This window comes from Cavia porcellus, unplaced genomic scaffold, assembly GCF_034190915.1.
Source record: "Cavia porcellus strain 051 isolate PalLab524CR breed Dunkin Hartley unplaced genomic scaffold, mCavPor4.1 scaffold_15, whole genome shotgun sequence".
In the NCBI taxonomy this organism is placed as follows: domain Eukaryota; kingdom Metazoa; phylum Chordata; class Mammalia; order Rodentia; family Caviidae; genus Cavia; species Cavia porcellus.
Window position 1 is genome coordinate 54,881,890 of NW_026947498.1, and position 16,634 is coordinate 54,898,523.

Here is a 16,634-nt window from a genome sequence, read left to right on the forward strand (position 1 = left end):
AATGACTAAAATAAAGGCTCAGATAAGAGGACAGTAGTCGAGAAATCAATATAGTGTTGTCAGCACTTGGAAATCTGTGAACAAAGAAGTGGAAACACACAGCTGTGTTTAGTCATTGTGCCTGCAATTGGAAGATAATTTCAAAATTTAGACACGGGTCACACTGAGGACAGCTTTGGTTAAGGGGTTTAGAGTTTATTCTAGATTTTAAAGTGTTTTTAAGGCCAAATACATTTTTCAAACAAATTCCAATATATTTCTCTTGACTAAGACTCCTGTGTCCTACTAGATGGTAAAATAAGGAGATTTACACTCACATTGAAACTATTTTTGAAAAACAACAGCATATATAGGCCCAAGTAAGGTCAATAAGCAAAAATGAAAATGATCCTGGAAAAAAGTGAAAAAAAAAATGTAAACAAGATGATCTCCATGACTTTCCCACTTAGCTGTCTGGAAAGTTTTCAGAACATCTGCAGCAACCTCCTTGAGTTAAGGCTGTAGAACTGGGAGTCCGTAGTGGCCAAGGTGGTGAGAGTCCATATATCGGGGTACTGGAAAGGAGAGTTACTCAGAGATATCTCTGGAAAACTGGAGAGGATTCCCATTAAATCTTCAGGAGAGTAGAGATGTGTATCTTTGTGTGATGAAAGAATCAACCAGAAGTATTAGATAAAAATTCTTGGAGCTCATCAAAAATACTTGCTCTTCGTTCAAGCCAGAGTGAAAAAAGCTCAAACTTTACAAAGCGTTTGTATCAGTAGTGGGATATTAGTCCTTACCTAATTTGAACTCTGTTCTGGTCCTTAACAGCAAAGCTTAAAGATCCAAATTGCAAGAATCAGTTTCCATATAACTTAACTGGATTCCAGAACAAAGTTCAAAGCTATTTGTAATACAAATATATCCACAACCAAACATTTTGAAATTCACGACCTTTGGCATCCAATTAAAAATTACCAGTCAGTAAAGGTTACACACTACATAATTCCAAATAAGGTCATGTGTCATCGCTGCTGTTTGACTAGTGATGCAATGTATATACAACAATGGTCCCACAACATAATGGAGTTGAAAAATTTCTGTCACCTAGTGACATCAGAGCACAATGCTTTCACATGTTTTTAGTAATGGTGGTATATATAAGCTTATTTTACTGCCAGTTATTTAAAAATATAGCACCTTCATTTATGTATAGCATCTATCTAACAATGGTAATGAATAGCTTTATTTCAGCATTATTTCAGCATTTTCTATACTGTCATAGTCATGGTTTTCAAGGAAGTAGATTTAATGATACAGAATTTACAGGATTATTTCATAATTGTTATTCAAAAATTAAAATAGAAGAGTGAGGGGATCTGTCTATGCACTAGAGACCCAAAGAATCCAGCTAAGGGTCTGGGTCCCACAGCAATGCCCTGTATGAGTCCATTTGAAGACCTAGAGCCCATGGCAATGTCCTGCATGAGCTGAAGGCCTGGAGCCCGTGACGATGTCTCTTGCAAGGCTGTATCAAGGATCTGCACAGGGAAGTACCAAAGGTCAGTAGTGGAAGCTATGAAGTCTGCCCCTGTGGTATGAAGGATCTGTGCCAGCAGGATGGGGAATCTGAACTGGAGCCAGGAAGTGATGCTCAAGGTAAGGACCAGAGATCCCCTGAAAAGAACCACCATCAGCAACACCATGGATCCGAAGTCCTCTGCTGATGGGAACAGCTGAGTTCATATCAGGAAAACCAGTGTGATCAGCTTCTCCAATAGAATTGACAGCACACTAACTTCCCCTCCAGTTCTCCCTTTATGCGGTTGGCAATAATCCTCAGATGGTCCTTCTACACCTAAACCAGGCTGATTCAGTTTAGCTGGGTGTTATAAGTTAATCCACCACATACGCTTCTTTCTGTCTCTGTCTCTGTCTTTATCTGTCTCTCTGTCTGTCTCTGTCTCTCTCCCTTTCATGGCATGGAATCAGAACCAGCATCTTGCTCATCCTAGGCTAAATGCTCTACCACTGATCTGCAACCCACAACTGTGCTGTTTATTTTTATTTAACAGTGTACTACTTGTGCACGTATGTATATTAATACACACATGTAGATATGAAGCTTATTATAAAACAGTATGTTGTGTTGTATTGGGAGAAACTTTAGCCTTTCTTCATTGTGTTTATGATTCCACCATTTTCTCTTGTGCATTATTTGTTTCTTTCAGCATGGACCACAAGCATATGGAATCCACTGCCAATGTGTAAAAGCCCATGACAATGACCTGGAAACAAAGTTAAATGATTAAGTACTATGCGAGCTGAAGGTCAATGGTTATTGTTTGCCAGTGAGACATGTTCTAGTCAACCACAGCTGAAATCTTGAAGAACAAAAACAAAATAGCAAAAGTTATTAAAGAATTTGGTTTACTGAAGGCATTGGGAATAAAAACTCAAGAATATATGGGATACAGAGAAACTTCTAATGGTGTGGATACATAAAGACATCTCTCACAGCACCGTAACAGTCACACGTAGCACAAGAAGTTTATTTGCAATGTTAAAACGCTGAACCCAACTAGAATTGTGAAATTACTGATAGCTGTGTACGGTTTAAATTAAAGAATCATTCATTACACAATATGGAAATGAGTGATGAATCTGCTAGTGCTCATAGGAAGTCAGCTGAGGAATTATTAGACAATCTGGATAAGACGATTGTGAAGGAAAGTTACTTGCCAGGGAAATTTTTCTATGTGAATGAAATATTTCTTGTTCCAGAAATGAATGCCTGGAAGAACCAATTCAAAAGGAGGTCAAGTCAGTGCCAGATTTCAGGCCTTTTGAGGACAGAATAACAGTCTTAATTGGAGGCAATGTATCAGGCTAAAAATTGGAAGCCTTTGTGATCTGTCACTCTGAGAACCACACAGTCTTCAAGCATATCAATAAGTGCAAACTGTCAATGTACTATGGGAGAAATAATAAATTATAAATTATCTAGCTCCACTTTTAATCTGCTCTGCTAAATATCTATGCCAACAAATAGGAGAAGTACTATTTGTAGAATTACATACTGTGGGGAACCTTTCATACTGCTTCAAAGTTCAGGGGTGTCTAAAGACAACTGAGGATGTGACACCACTTGTCTAGCATAAGGTGCACAATGAGACACAGTTATGTTACCACAACTTAGCACAGAGAAACATGTATGGGCTGGTTACTGCACTATGTAAGAATGTAAACATGAGATAACAACCTGTATATGAATTATACAATGAAGACACAGGTGGCTCTTCTGCTCTGCTCCATGTTGCCTATTGTTGCTGCTAATGTCCTGCATACATGTGTTCTTTAAGCTTGGGACCTCATCCTTGAAAATCTCCCTGGGATCCCCTGAGCAGGTCAACATATCCTTTTCAAGATTTAACTTACTGTTTATGATATAGCACATTTACTGATGAATCTATCCCAATGTCAATGCAGCAGCCTTCCCTCTAAATGCAACCTCTTTGATTCAAACAATTGATTAAGAATCATAGCAGCTTTAAAGCCTACCCATGAGGACTACTTTTCTCCAGGTGACTGCATCTGAGGAAGACACTGAGAAGACTTTGATGCATTTCTGAAATTGCCACATTAATAACTGTGTTTATGTCGGAATAACATTAATAAAGAGATAATGAATGCTATCCAGAAGAAGACACTTAAGAGGTTTGTCCATGATTTTAAAGGACTTGCTAAGGATGAGGAAGTTACAATAATCAGCAAAGCTATGGCGGAGAGACAAAGAACTTTAACCTGAGTGTGGATAAAGAATTGACTTCATGAGTTGAAACTAGGATAGGAACACAGCAGAACAAGAAACAGGAAAGGAAAGTGTGTGAGAGAGAATGCAGGCCCCAAGAAAAGTCACAGTGAAAGATTTAACATAAACTATTGCAGACTTCAACAAACTCCTTAAGGAGTTTAAAATTATGAACCCCATCAGTGGAAGATTTTCATTAACAGACAGAATATTCATGGTGCATTTTGTGCTTATAAGCAAATTAATAATACTAATATAAACAACCCTATCTGGACATTTCTGAAAGAAATGGCACATGCTCAAGAAAAACCTCAGGCAGGTCCTCCAGGAGGAGTTATAGTAGGGAAGATTGCTACTGTGGAAGTTTGACGGCTCTCTGTGTGTTATTTTATCTGCAAATCTGCAAGAAGGACAAGATGTAAAGGTAGAAAATAGTGATATTGACCATACTGGTCCTGTATAGACCTATAGTTGTGTGTGTGAGTCTTAGTTTTTAATTCAAAACTGTAAAAAAATTAAAATTCAAATCTTTTAATGAAGAAAATAAGTTTATAAGCTAAGCAAAAGAAGAATACATTTCTATATTAGCTACACGATGTGTTAGTGTTTTAAACTATTACAAGTCAAAACATTAAAAACTTTAAAGTTTATAAAGTCAAATCATACAGAAAGTTGACATTAGGTTATTATTGAGGAAAAGTTAGTATAACCTGTTTATAAATCCCACTATATTGCTCCATGATATCCTAGCCCTTCACATTGAGTCACTGGTCATTCACTGACTCACCCATACAACTTCTGGTCCTGCAAGCTCCACTGACAGTAAATGTTCTATGTAGGTAGGTATACTACATTTTAGAAAATATCTTACAGTAGCTTTGATTGTATCTTTTCTTATGCTTGAATAAGCAAATAACTATCATCGTGTTATATTTGCATACAGCATTCAGTATAGTAACACCTGGACAGTAGTGCACTATAGAAGCAACAGGCTATACATACTCTATGGTCTAGATGGGAAGTAGACTATAGTGCCTAAAGTTGCATAAATAACATTCTATGGCATTCGTGAAACTTTAAAAATAACCTAGCAGTGCATTTCAGTAAATATATTCTCTAAATATATAGTCTCCAGTACTGAGCCAAAAAAAAAAAAAAAAAAAAAAACCCACAAACCTAGTTGCCTCATTGTATTCTGCAGAGTGAAAATTTGTGCAGCAGCTGGAGAAGGACATTGTATTTCAGAATTCTTTACATCACTGACAAGAAATGCTCTTGTAGAGATCCATGAATAAAATGTAGGAATCTTTCAAAGTATTCTTCAAATTTACAAGCCTATCTTTTTCAGAGTATTTTTTAAATGCTTATATTGGAGAATTACTAGTTTCTCTGCTTGTATCTCTCTTTACCTCCAAACTCAGAAATTCATTTTATTTTTCATCTGTATATTCAGCTTCTCTCAAGATTCTTGGCTTTGATTGGAAGGCATTTAAAGAACTCTCAGATGAAGATAAGGTGGTGCTTTCTCCTTGTGGAATTCAGTGATGATCAAGCTCTAATTTTATGTTCAGATCCTACTAGTTATGTTTTTATTTTTAATTAATCCCAAATCACAAAGACTACCAAGTCCTAATAAATGGATCCTGACTTGCCAAATGCATTTTGATCTCCCATACAGAATTCCAATTCCTAAAAGGTTGAGGCCTCATTTAGGTCTTTTAAGAAAAATTGCCTTCTCATAGTCTGACATCCTACCAGGTATTATGAGATGTGTTTTATCTACTGAGGATTCAAATACCATGGGCATTAATTCTAGTGTCTGCATAGGATTTTATTACTTTTCGGGGGGAGAGAGACACACAGGGAATTAAACACTGAGGTGCTACAATCCTCGCCTCTTAAAAAAAATTTAGACAGGGTTGCTGAATTTGTAATTCCAAACTTCTAATGCTGCCGCACCACCACAGTGATATGGATGATGAAACTGGGGCTAATGGATCACTCTCCTTCAGTCTCCTGAACCTGGGCAATGCCCCAGGATCAACCCCCCACCCTCTCTGTCTTAGGGCCTGGGAACCAGAGGAAAAATGAGAAAGGAAAAAGACACCTGAGCTTGCCCTGGAAGGTTCCAAAATTCCAAATCAGGAAACGTGTGTGTCAAATGCTTTTACGTGACCTACACTAGGCTTTATTTCCTGGAGCTCACTGAAGATTCGTGTATATGGACTGCATTTCATACAATCAATTATAGCAAAGTGAATTATGGGAAAGCACATGAGCAACAAATACAAGTGACATCACTCAGCACCCTGTCAATCATATTGTCAAGCAGGCTCTAGAAGATCCATAAGAGGAGCTCTAGATCCAGTGAGCAACATTTTAAATCCCTGAAATCTGATGTCTTTTTTGCTTCACTGGTGTAAGCCTGTTCACCCTGAGCTTAATTAATTTTGCTGCTTTTTCTTACCATCATATGCCATGTCCAGTTCTTTTCCTCGCAAAAGACTCTATTAAAAAAGAAACACCAAATCTACTGGAAGAGAAAGTATGTAGAAATCTTGAAGAAATGAGTATAAGCAGAGAGTTCAGGAACAAAACTGAGACTGCATGAGAAGCATTTCAAAGAATCAACAACTGGGATCTCATCTTGTTAAAAAGCTTTTGAAAATCAAAAAAGATCACCAACAGAGTGGAAAGACAACACACAGAGTGGGAAAGAATTTTAGTCAGTTGTCACTCAGACAGAGGACTTATGTGTAAAACAATATAAAGAATTAAAAAAATCAAGTTCCCCAAATTCAAAAATCCAATCCAGAAATGGACCTCTGAGAAGAATACTCACTTCTCAGGTAAAGAAATAAAAATGGCAACTAAATATGTGAAAAAGGTTCAATATCACTCATCTTTAGAGATATGCAAATTAAAACAACGCTGAGAGTCCATATCACTCTAGGAAAAAACAGTTATCATCAAGAAATCAACCAATAACAAATGCTAGAGGGTCTATGGGGTAAAAAATCTCTCTACTGTTGGTGGGAGTGTAGCCTGGTACAACCACTATGAAAATCAATGTGGAGAGACCTCAAAAAACTAGGGTTAAGGGTCCCATTTGACCTTACCTTTTCTGGCTATCTGTCCAGAAGAACTAAAAACATCATATCATAGCAATATACATGCACCTGTGTTTATAGTATTGGGAAAAACTGTACAAGAGAAAATTGTTGCTTTTGAAACTTCATTCTTTGGAAACTGCCTAGCTCTGTGACTGATTCTTGGCTTTATAATTACTTTCTTGACTCCTATAACCATGAGAGCATAACCAAACACACAGGATGCCCAATCATACCATTTTACCAAGCTTTATAAACTGATGATCATTAACCTACTCTTGTAACTGTTGATACAATCCTGCTAGTTAATCAGAACTGCCAGGCTGCTCTGTCTCGCCTTTGTACCTCATGCTTGTGCATCATAAAAAAGCCCTAGACCCCAGAGATCAGGGCCTGACATTCTGAGAAGAATCCCTATCAGTGCCTGTCATTAAAAATAAGTCTGCCTACAAATCCTGAATGTTGTTTCAGTGTTTCTGCTTGTTGTTGCAGGAGCACAGTTTGCAATAGCCAAATCTTGGAAACAACCCAAATGCTCATCAGCCGAGGAATGGGTAAAAAAGATGTGGTTTTATACAATGGAGTGCTACTCCATCACATAGAAAAGTAAACTTGAGGGTTTTATAGGTAAATGGATGCAACCTGAGACCATATTCATAGGTGAAATAAATCAGATTTACATGTGTAAACACCATATTATCATCCTGGTGTGAAAAACCAAAAGAGTAAATAAGGCCCAAAATGTACAATAGATATAGTAAAATAGGAAGAAGTTGTTCAAAAGAAAAGAATAACTAGGATGGGGGAAAGGAGAAAGGAAAGGAAAAGGAAAACAGTACAATTTCTCTTAATTATTGAAAAGAAAAGTTTGTGCTAATATCATCTGGAGAATATTTTATCACTGTATTTATACTCTGAGTAACAACTTTAAAATAACAATAAACAATGTATTGACTATTTTTTTTTAAACAAGGTCTCATTGTGTAGCCCAGGATGGCCTTGAACTCCTGGCAATCCTATGACATCAGCCTCCCCAATCCTAGGATTATAAGCATGCACCACTATACTTGGCTGTATTAACTATTATTATTCTCCTATCACACTGTTATGAAATTTTGTTTTACTTTGTTTTCCACAAAAAAGAATCTAGGAACAACTTAGAATTGCAGTACTCATTGTAACAACACCCAGCTACACATTACTTTTTTTAAAAACACCATCTTGTTTTTTACTACATGGCAATTTGATCATCAGAAATGATAAAATGACTATGGTAGTTGTATTTCAAATTAATTTTAATACAGAGAATTAAACGCACAGAAAGATTAAATTGTCAAGGACCTAGAGCTAGCAAATTATATACAACACGGGAAATCAGGTCCTCTAAGCATAATGGTCATCTTATTTTTCTTGTGTGTCCTCCCCTTGTGCTAAGTTTTTCTGAAATTCTAGTATGTATTTCAGCCTGAATTTTTTTCTACTACTTTCTATGGGGACGTCCTCTAAAGACAGTCTGCTCTCCAACTCAAGTTTGATCCTGCCAATTTCATCTATTCTTCACAATTATAATAAAAAACAATCTGTTGCCCTTAAATTGTTTTGATGTTTCACTGTATCTGAATTAAGTGAAAATAGTTACAAAAGATACATAGCTTGAGACTAGGAGGAACAATTCACAAATAATAAATCTATCTCAAAAAAGGCTCCTACGTCCCTGAAAACTTTGTTTAATTCTATCATTCTATTATTAGCATTGCACATATTTCAATGCATTATAATCACCAACTATTTGAACACTGGTAACACAGACCTACAGCCTCAGTAGCCAATAATATTGGTTTGGCAGTATACTAATTCTTGATGAATTCACCATATACAGGAACATGAGTTTCTTAAGTTTTTGTCTTCATGCACCTCTGGCATTTAATTTTACCTAGCTTTTCCTAAATATCTCAGGGTTACATATTTTTGGCCTTGTCTTAGAGGACTATAGTACTTCTAAAATTTAAAAACAAATAGAATATCACTCCAAAGATGACAAATGAGCCAAGGTTCTCCAGAGGTAGAAAACCAATAGGATATGCGTCTGTGCGCGCGCGCGCGCGCATGTGTGTGTGTGTGTGTGTGTGTGTGTGTGTGTGTGTGTGTGATTTATTTTAAAAATAACTAATGTGATTATGGGGGCTCAGGCATGCCAAGATCTGCAATGGTCAGATAGAGACACAAAAGTAGGATGTATATTTCAATTGTGAATCCAAAACTTGGAAGAATAAAAAAAAGCAAATTATTTCAGTCAATATCCCACAGACACACCAATCACAGAAATTCATACACTTCACAAAAGCTAAGGAAAAGTGACTGATTCATGTTACTTACTATAATAATACAAAGATGTACTGAAGAATGCAATAAGAGAAAGAGAGAGGGGAAAAACGGAGAAAGGAGAAAAGGAAAGACAAGGAGAAGTGAGACAGAAAGAGAGAGAGACAGAGATACAGAGACAGAGACAGACAGAGACAAGAGAGGTTACACCCAAGCCTTACACTTGAAACCCAACAGCATCCCAATAAAACTCAGCGCTGGGCAAAGCTTCAAAAAAACGGCCTTCAAGCCAGTATCTCTAGAAGAAATTTCTGGAATGTTAGCCAGTTGGCTAAGGAACTGCCTCTATCAACCCTTTACCAAATCCTGGCAAGGAAAAGGGAAACAGGACTTCATTCACTGTAGAGGGAGGCATGAAGCAGACTACATGGCCCTGGAGTTCAGTGGTGCTCTGCCACAGTACAACCCAACATCAGTCAGAAACCATGAGCCACATATCCATGTCAGAGCTCATAACAGATCCTGTAGGCCTGCCCTGCCACCAGGCAGATACTTACAGCCTAGTGGGACAGACTTATATTTTAGCCTGCATATGTACCAGACATGGAATGGGCTCAGAATGTGCAGCAACACTGTGGAAGGATGGCCAAAGGACTGTCCATCCCATATCTCTCCCAACCACAGGAAGCACTACAGGGTGAACATCTATGATTTTGAATGAAGAAAAGAGAAGAAGGCATCCAGTCATTGCATAAGCACCTAGGGGTGATCCATCCAAGGTAATTCAGTTAAGAGCCAAGTAGGTTCCTCTAGTGCCTAACCATAGGCTAATGACTGTGACTGAGGCATCTGAGCCTATCATGACTCCCAGGGAAGGCTTGAAGGAATGAATTATGTATTTACACATTCTTCTAGTCCTAACTGAACACATCAACGTCAGACTGAGGGCAAACCCAGACATGGAATGTGCTCTAGTTTTGAATTAGTGACAAAATGCCAAAAGTGCATTGGATCTTAGGGTACTGTCAAGTACCAAAATAGTGCAAGTAAATATAGATGTATGGAAAATAGCAACCTGCTGAGGATTGCTAGGCATAAAGTCATAGCAGAAAGACCAGAATAAATGTCTAATCCTTTATTGACTCATGTCAATGAGTACGAACTATTTGTGGAGAACAAGGACCTTACAATAGAAAAATGTACCAGAAACTGACCAGAGAGTAACTAATACAGGCATTTTTCTGGAATAACTTTAAATAGTTCTTTTAAGAAACACAATGAGCATCACAAAAAGATAATTCGATAGTCTAACAGTAAAACCTCACAGAGAGACGTAAGTTTAAAAAAAGAAGCCTATTTGAAAATACATAACTGGATTAAAAAAGAATGAAATATAAAGAATGCAGTATGAAGTTTACAAGAACTTTGGGGCATCATTAAATTAGCAACTCTTGGAGTCAATAGGGCTACTGCGGGACTTGAGAATGCTAAACAGATGGCTTACTAAGAAAGGTAATAACAAAAATTGTCCCCAAACTAGAAAAGCATATAAAATCCACAGGCAGGAAGGTCAAACTTTACTAGTCAGTTTCAAATCAAACCAGTCTACCTCAAAATATATTATAACCAATCTCTCAGAAATCTTATAAACCAAGAGAGAATGATATGAAATTTTCATAGTACTGAAAGAAAAAAAAAGCTAAATATACTATACCCCAGCAAAGCTTCCCTTTAAAAATAAAAAACAAATAAAGGCTTTCCCAGACAAACAATAGCTGAGAGAATATAGCTCTATCATACTTACCTTACAAGAAATGATAAAGATGGTCTTGAAAGAAATGATAGGGATAGTTTTTTTAAACCAACAAAAGGACAAGAAAATAATGAAAGGTATAAAACTCAGTGGTAAGATTAACTACATAAATTCTTGATGCTTTCATGTTGCAAACATGGTGTGTAAGCAATTTATATCATTAATCTGAAAATTAAAAGACATAAAGATTTCCAGGCACAGTGGCACACCCCTGTAAGTCCAGTCTTTGGGAGGCTGTGGTAGGAGGATCACTGCAAGTTCAAGGCCAGCCTGGGCTGCATTGTAAGTTCAAAACCAGCCTGAACTACATAGTAAGACCCTATCTCAAATAAAAAATAAAAATAAACAAATTTTAAAATTCAAACTAAAGGTTACATTAATATGGTGATAAGTAATACATAAATGTGTGAGATTGAACTTCAAAAATTCAAACTTAGGGGAGAGACATATGTTTTTATCAGTAAAATTACTCTGCTTTGGTTTGTCTTCATACTTCATACTTTTACATTCAATATTAAATTAGTATCATAAGCCTCACCCTCATGTGCACAACCAGCTGCCACTGGAGACACTTCCCATTGGTAACCAGCATGAGTCAGGAGCAGCAGCAGCACCCAGCCACAGGAGAAGCAGCAACCAGTCCCAATCCCCCATACGCACTGACAGCCATCATGCAGCTTCCTGTGGGTTGCCAGCACAGGCTGGGAAAGGCAGTAGCAGTTGTGCAGCGACGGGCCCACTGGCCACCACTGGGTACCCACCAACAGCCACGCCTTGAGAAATCATACACAACGCAGGAAGTGCTTGGGACCCCACAGCCTGGAAGAATCCAGGAAAATGTCAAGATGAAGAAAAAAGCAGTCTCTTGCCTCCAACCCATGCAAAGCAAGTCCAAGAGATGTAAACATGAAAGAGATTGGAAGCCACACACCTAAATTTTTTGAAGTGATGGCAACTGAAGTAAAGAAACTATATATATATATATATATATGAAATTAGAAACTATATATATGAAATTAGATCAAAATATAATAAAAGACTTGCTGTGCATATCTAAAGAAGACATAGATAAAAAATAGAGGAGAATAGGAAAATGAGGGAAAACTTGAATTAACAATATGAGAAAGGTTTAGAATGCATGAAACAGATTCAAAGAGATATCCAGAAAATTAACAACTCCATTAAAATCTGGCAAAACTGTTTGAAAGAAACTGAAAATAAACTTTCAGACCTTGAAGACAAGCTTGCAGCTAGCTACTGCAAAAGGAAAGATCTCTTAAAAATAACAAGGAACCAGGAAATAATCATTCAATGGCTGCAAAATAATGCAAAGAAAATAATTTAAGAATGATAAGTGTCAGTGAAAAAACAGGGATCAACACAAATAACATAAAAAAGACAATATAAGTGATAGCAGAAAACTTCCCAAACATGGGAAAAGGATCTGGCATACAGATAAGTGAGGCATATAGAACTCCAACTAGGCATAACCAAAATAAATCTATACGCAGACATATAACAATCAAGATTCCAGAAATTCAGCACAAGGAGAGACTATTAAAAACTGTTAGATAAAAGAAACATATCACCTATAAAGGAAAAGCCATCAGAATCATGACAGACATCATGACATAACCATGTTATGTCAATCATGACATAACCATCAAATCAAGAAGAGCTTGGAGTGAAGTATTTCAAGTCCTGAAAGAAAACAACTTCCAGCCAGATTGGAAAACTATCTTTCCAAAATTATTTTTCAAAATTAATAGAGAAATAAGATTCTTCTATTACAAAGAATAGCTGAAGAAATTCATGACCACCGAACCAACTCTACAAAGAATACTGAAGGATGAAAGAGAGAGAGAAAGAGAGAGAGAGAGAGAGAGAGAGAGAGAGAGAGAGAGAGAGAGAGAGAGATGATTATAGGAACAGTGACAGAGGGAGATAACCAAGCAGGGCAGACAATGGAATGGAGGAGGAAAGTAGGGAGCCAGTGGCAGGAAAATAGCAAGGCAGAGATGAGGCAGTGCATGTTGGCCATAGTCACTCATATAGATGGCCTCAATTCACCAATAAAAAGAAAAACAGGCAGAGTGGATCAGGAGAGAAGATTGTCGATATGCTTTATATAAGAAACACATTTAACTCAAAAGTTAATTCAAAGACCAGGACAGAAAACAATGCTCCATGTGACAGGGAACCAGAAAAAAGCAGAGATAGTTTGCCCAGAAACTGCAGAATGGATAAGATATGGCATCTGTATACAATGGAAAGCCACCCGGCCATAAAGAATGATAACCTCAAGACTCTTGTAGGTCAATGGATACAGCTTGAGATCATGCTTCTGGGTGAAATGGTTCAGAATCACACGAGAGAACATCATGTTGTCTCTCTAGTATACAAAACTGAAGAATTTAGTGGAATCCAAAATACACAATAGATATTATGAATGTGAAGGAAATATCTAAAGTGGGAAGGTGGTATTCATTGTTAATTTCCTATCATTTTGTTTTGAAGCCTTGTATCATTTTCATTGTTCTGTTTTGTTTGATCTTATTATACTTGATGGTATGTGCAGTTATTTCAAAGATAGCAAGATATATTATGATACCCATTCTTTAATGTAGAAAAGCAGTTTATTCCATTATAAGCACTTACATAGTTAGTCATGGAGAGTAACAGGCCTGTTGGTAAAACAGGTCACCCAAAATGCAGATGGTGTCAAACTAGTGGTCAAGGACTAATTACTCCTTTGAAGAAAAGAAACAACTATTATTGAGGATTAATTTAATTTTAAAAACCAATACAAACTGGACAGTCCACCTGAGGCATAACTGCCGCGTAAAAACATGCATCTTTACAATTTGATGGCCCCAAGTTAAAACAACAAAAAAGCAACAAAAATCATTTCACAGAAAGGAAAGGTTATAAACGTGAAAACAGCTCAAGAAATACACTACCTGAAGAAAGCAAGAGGCGACTGGTCTCCATAAGAAATATGCACCCTGAAAAGTCAGGTATGATCTAGAGTATCAATCTATGACTTGATTGTTCCCTAATTCCTGAATAAAAATGACACCGTGCAGTACTTATACTTCATGGCTCAGACACCTAACCTCCTTTTGCTCTTTTCCTTACTCACTCCAACCATTACTGAAACAAGTCTGAAAACATGAGAGACACAGTTTAAAAAGAAACATAATCACACATTATGTCTCCCTTTTTGTAGCTGCCATTGACCTGGGTTTGTTACTAGAAAATTCCTAAAGAAAATTTAAATAAGTTTGTGGCTTTGCTGAACCAAATACCTCAGTTAATATTTAGAGAACACCCACATTGGGGGCAATAGTATTATTGGGGATATCTATTATGGAGAGATAGCGGAAAAAAGGCTGTATGTCTCAAAACCAGTGTTAAATCAATCTCAGGGTTGAGAGGAAAAAATCAGAGTCTAAAATCATGAGTGCAGCCATATCCAGGATCCTTGTCCTTCTGGATCCATGCTTCTTTCAGGGTCTTCAGCATTATAAATGTTCTCTGCCATCTGCCACACTTTCATTATATTGTTTTCTGATACAGACATGCACAAGTCACCTAAGGTTCAATGGGATTCTAGGAAAAATCAGGTATCTTAGCAATGTAACTGCCATGAATAAACAACAACTCAGGTGGGCCATCTTCTGCATCTCCTGGAGATTGCTCTTTTCCAATTTTACCTAAATCCCAGACATTCAGTCTGCAGTCAGTACCACTGGAAGCCAGAATAGTCTCATTGTGAGGTGACTACCAAACCTGAAATGTTTTATCCTTATGTGATTCAAAGGAATGCAACTCAAGTTTCAGATTTCTTAGATTCCACAAAGCAACAGTTTTGTCAGCTGATCCTGTGGCAAGAATGAATTCACTATAAGGATTAAAAGAGAGGCAGTTTACTTCTGCAGTGTGACCATCAACTGAATGGCTTGGTTTGGAAGTGTTCCTTGACTGAGTATCTCAGATCATAAGTTTCTGGTCATCAGCAACTGACCCGAACAGGAACTCATGGAGCAGACACCAAGAAATATTTTCTACTACTGCTGTGTGCCCTGTAAGGATGGTCTTCACATCCACCACTGTACCTTCCTTTGGAACAGCACTGCTGTCTCATAGGCAGATGGTATGGTCATCTGAAGCACTAAGTGCCCACTTAGAGTTGGTTCCCAAGAAAGCCCATAGCCTTCCTTCTGATGTCCACCGAGATTCAATTCTGGGTTGCACTCTCTGGGTCTGGTTTAGAAGGATGCTTTGTATAGCCAAAACAGAATATCATTGGATGAAGCCTTTGCTGCAATGATGGCAAGGCTTCAGGGGCATATAATGGGCCTTGTTTATTTTCCCACACACAGAGTCAAAACCTCCAAATTCTCCTTTCTCACTGTTGTAGTGTGATGCATCAAACTGGGCATTGTCATTAGGGCACTGTATGCTGGCTATCACAGGATGGTTTTTTTCATCTGTTGTGCGTTCCCAGGACAAGTTCATGAATACTGAAATCCTTCCCTTTTGGTCTGGTTACATGTGGAAGCCACTGTGTTGTTAGGCTGGGCCACTCCAGAGCATAGGTCATCACCAAATCATAAAGAAAAGGCATGTTCTTTTTCCATATCTTGTACTCCTCACTGATCACATGTTCTCCAGCTGCATCATCAAAGGCTGCTTCCTTGTCAGCCATGGTGACAGGAGAGCCAGCAGAACCCTGGCACCGAACCATGCAAGAGAGTCTAAGGAGGCTTTGGGCTCTGTGTACCTGGCCTCTATTATTCTTGGTAGCTATTTTTGATTTCCTATTATCTTGTTTTGAAGGCCCTTTATTGCTTTCATTTTTTTGTTTTGATTGACTTTATACTGTTTTGCTTTGTTTTATTATGTTTGATGGTATAGGCAGCTACTTTGAAGATAACGAGAGGCATTAAGGTAGTCATTGTTGATTTCTTTTGATCTTGCTTTGAAGTCCCTGTATTATGTTTGCTGTTTTGTTTTGATTGACGATATTCTATTTTATGTTGTTTGGTTTTATTCTTTTCAAAATAAAAGAATAAGTTACTATCATTTCAAAATAGCTTGTTGTAATCAAAAGATGTCTTCTGTAAATCTCATGGTGTCTATAAAGCAAAAACCTGTAGGCTTATCCAAAATAATACTTAACTACAAAGAAAAATGAGACAGAGAGAGATAAAGAATGAATAAAAAAATGGCTATATTGACCTGTCACCCTAGTTACTTGAGAGGAGGCAGTAGCATCCTCAAATGAAAGCAAGCCTAGACAATTGAGATCCTATCTCAAAATAAAATAAGATAAAATAGGCTGATGACAGTTCAGTGGTAGAGTTCTTGACTAGCTTGAGGCTCTTGGTTCAATTTCTGGTACTACAAAACGTAACAAAATACAACATTACCAGTACCACAATAACAGCACGAGCAAATCTAGACAACAAATAACGAAAAGGTCATAGTTAGATCTTACGTATCAGTAGTGGCCTTGCATATAAGTGGATTAAAGTCTGCAATTAAAAGACATACAGCAACTGAATAGATGGACCAATGAAAAGAATCAGCT

General features: G+C 37.4%; 1 pseudogene; it reads right to left on the reverse strand.

The window, feature by feature from the left end:
* Window positions 1-14,495: 14,495 nt before the first annotated feature.
* LOC100728885 (histone-binding protein RBBP4-like) lies at window positions 14,496-16,084 on the reverse strand (annotated as a pseudogene).
* Window positions 16,085-16,634: the final 550 nt, after the last annotated feature.